The following is a 3754-nucleotide window of genomic DNA, read 5'->3' on the forward strand; positions in this document are numbered from 1 at the left end:
TATTATGCATCTTTAATTGCTTTTACAAAATACCATTCTGTATCTCATCAGCTTATTTGAGAAATGGAGCTTGCAAATTTCAAAACTCAAAATAAAATATAAATAAACATTATATTCCATTTATGTAGACTAAACAGGAGATCGAAATGAAATATTATGAAGGAAACTTAAATGTACAAGAGAAAAGTTAAATCAGTGGATTGATTAAAGCAAAAGATGACACAGAATTGCAAACATATGCATGTTTGGGAATTAATTCAGAATCTACACTGGCATTTCATTAATATAATGTGCTAGGACCAGTATATTAGGGTAACAATTTTACTTCACACATGGTAGCGTTCGAAAGACATGCGTGCTTAAATGGGCGTGTCTTCGCTGAAGGTTGGGCGTCAAGCTGGCACCTCGGCGTTTCGTAAAAATCTACTGCCAGTCATTAGCGGACCAGAGTTCCGCTGTGGTAATCCCTTACCGGGAAAAAGCAGAAAGACAAACAACAACAACAACATGAATTCAGATATCTCTTTTTATATTGCTTATCTTCTAATCCAAGCTAAACATACATAGAGAAATTGGTCCATATTATGATCCCATGAATGTACTCTATGGTATAATTATGCATCAAAAGAAAGATTAGTCCAGATGAAGTATTTGGCCTTGCAAATAAATAGTCCTTTGGTATACTGGTGTCTCATATTTGCGCTTTACTGCAGTTACTAAATCATTTCAAAATGTATTAAACTGTGAGTTTTTTTAAGAGTACACATTTTGTATCATGTCCTAATTATGCTCCATCCTTGTTTATGATGTTGAAACAATGTATCTCAAATTGTTCAGCACTGCAGTGGCTATGAACACTAAGTCAGTCTTTGCAAATGGTATGTAATTCTTTCTATTTCTGGTCAATGAAAAGCAAAGGTAGTGAATGTGATCTAAAAAGATATAGTGCTAATTACATAGCAATTAAAATATTCAAGGCTGAGATAATTTCACTGCAATTACCTATTGTCTTGAAAGAAGAATGCATTTCAGACATTTCGCACAATTATTACAGTCATAACCTTACATAATGGAATATTGCACAGAACTCTATATATTTAAAATGCTTCTTATATCATTTGAGAATACTAAAGCACGGAAGCTTGTTTCCATAGCATAGATGTGTTTGTTAACCAATGCAATAACAAATGTTGCATCAGCTGGTAGGTTTTGTTTGAGATTAATTCAGATGAACTTTTTTGCTATCACTACACACTGCTGTCTTTACATGCCTGTAACATTTTTCTGCATGATTATATTCAGCTTGAGTGTTATTATCAAGTACAAGAAGTCTCATATAGTCGTTAGGCTGTATGTTTTCGCACAGTTCAATAACAGGACTAACTTTACCCTCCAGACATACAACATATTATGTGCACATCCCAGTGCTTCTTGCCAAAACGTGCCCTCGTTTATTGCATCCAGGAAGAATATTTTCAAATCTTGTCATGTCAAATATCTTATACTCCTCAAATCTCTGTTGATTGCTGGCATGTCAGTGTACCCTCAGGAGATTTGGTTTTATATTTGTCATTACAACTGGATAGTAGGCACCTTGAAGGCAAGTCTGAAAAAAAAAAACTGAATCAGAGATATAAAGCAGAAGCTGCTTTGACCTCAGACAACCATGGTGAGGTTCACAATGTGAGTTATTATACAAGTCCAAAAACAGGCAGCACTGAAATCAGGGCTCCACCAAGTTAAAGTTATTCTTCACCTAGTATGGATGATGACACTTCCAGAATAGCATTGCAAGACAACGTTTTTTAGATAGGCCAGTGATACAGTGCTCTGATCTTCATAATAAGCCTTTCATGATTCCATAACTGTATAAATATATATATATATATATATATATATATATATATATATAGACATATATAATATATGTATGTGTCTGTGTGTGTGTGTGTGTGTGTGTGTGTGTGTGTGTGTGTGTGTGTGTGTGTGTGTGTGTGTGTGTGTATGTGTGTGTGTGTGTGTGTGTGTGTGTGTATATGGGTCTACTACATTAGACTGACAGTCCACAACATCGACACCCACAACACTGAAATGACAAGAACAAAACCGCAAAAACACGAAAGTTCACATGCCTGACAAACCACAATACCGACAGTTAACAAAACAAAACGTTCACTGTTCCACACAACACACACACACACACACACACGCACACACAACACAAGCACACCAACAACCTAAAAACCTACACTACACCTTACACACAACTATCTATGCACTAACCTTAACCCAAACCCTAATCCTAAGGTCCATCACTATCGCACACTTACCTTACCCGCACCCTAACCCTAACTCACTTAATCCGCCCCTAGCCCTCAAGTCCCTCACTATCACACACTTAACCTTACCCACAACCTAACCCTAACTCACTTAATCTGCCCCTAACCCTCATGTCCCTCACTATCGCACACTTACCTTACCCGCACCCTAACCCTAAGTCCCTCACTATTGCACACTTACCTTACACACACCCAAACCCTAAGTCCCTCACTATCGCACACACACCTTACACGCACCCTAACCCTAAATCCCTCACTATTGCACACTTACCTCGTCATGCTCACATGTTTCCCATGTTGGTGTTTTCGCTGTCGGGATTCCGAGTTGTCGGTTAACTGCTCCATCAGTCTTCTGGTGTCGGTGATGTCAGTGTCGATCTTCCGAGCTTTCGTTCTAACGTAGGGAACCTGTATATATATATATATATATATATATATATATATATATATATATATATATATATATATATTTATATATATTCCCCCCCCCCCCCCATCAATGTGTTCCACACCTGTCAAGTTTTAATGGATCTAGTCTTGAAGAACAATTTTATATTCTTCCAGGGAGAATACTATAAACAATTGAAGGGAGTAGCTATGGGGGTACACTTTGACGCAACATATGGAATATAATTCTTTTATACTGGGAGAATTAATTTATACTTACTTCAGACTTCAAGAATGGCTAGAATTTTTATGGCTATTTCTTAGATATTTGTTTGTTCTGGAACAATACGGAAAATTAATTTTTTAGAATTTCTTGCATACATTACTAAAACTTCTGATTTTTTACATTTTACATTCCAAGTAAATAACACTGAGCTGAATTATTTAGACATCAACATACAGAGGGCTGGCAATGGTTTTAAATCTAGAATACATAGGAAACAGACATTTTCCAGTTCTTATCTATATTATACTAGAGCCCGACCCCCTCATCAGAAAACAGAGGTAATTAAAGGTCAGTTGGTGTGGGCTAGTAGATTGACCTCTGATGATCAGGATTTTCAGAGAGAGTGTGAATTTATTTTGGAAATGTTTAAACCAGAGGCTACCCCTGTGATTTGTTGTCAGAGGTTTTGATAGAAGTTACTGAAGCTAGGGGTTCCAGATTTGCTCCAATCTTGCGCAGAACATCTTCTCCTTTGGATGTGACTACTCTTAACAAAAAGGTTGAAGATGACGGGGTATATATCAATCAGCCCTGGTCATCACATATGATGGGGAAAGCAATTGTAAAGAGAATTATCAATAATGAGTGGAATTAGTTTGCTAGGCTATCAGATCTAGATTTTGTATTTGATAAACTACTCAAATGTGTTTATAAAAAAGGGAGGAATATTAAAAATATCTTAGAAGGATGTTCACATCACCAGAACACTGGGATTTTTTTCCAGCAACAAATTCCAGCAACA

Source organism: Protopterus annectens, chromosome 8.part0 (genome assembly GCF_019279795.1).
Source record: "Protopterus annectens isolate FY-2018-M chromosome 8.part0, PAN1.0, whole genome shotgun sequence".
Lineage (NCBI taxonomy): Eukaryota > Metazoa > Chordata > Ceratodontiformes > Protopteridae > Protopterus > Protopterus annectens.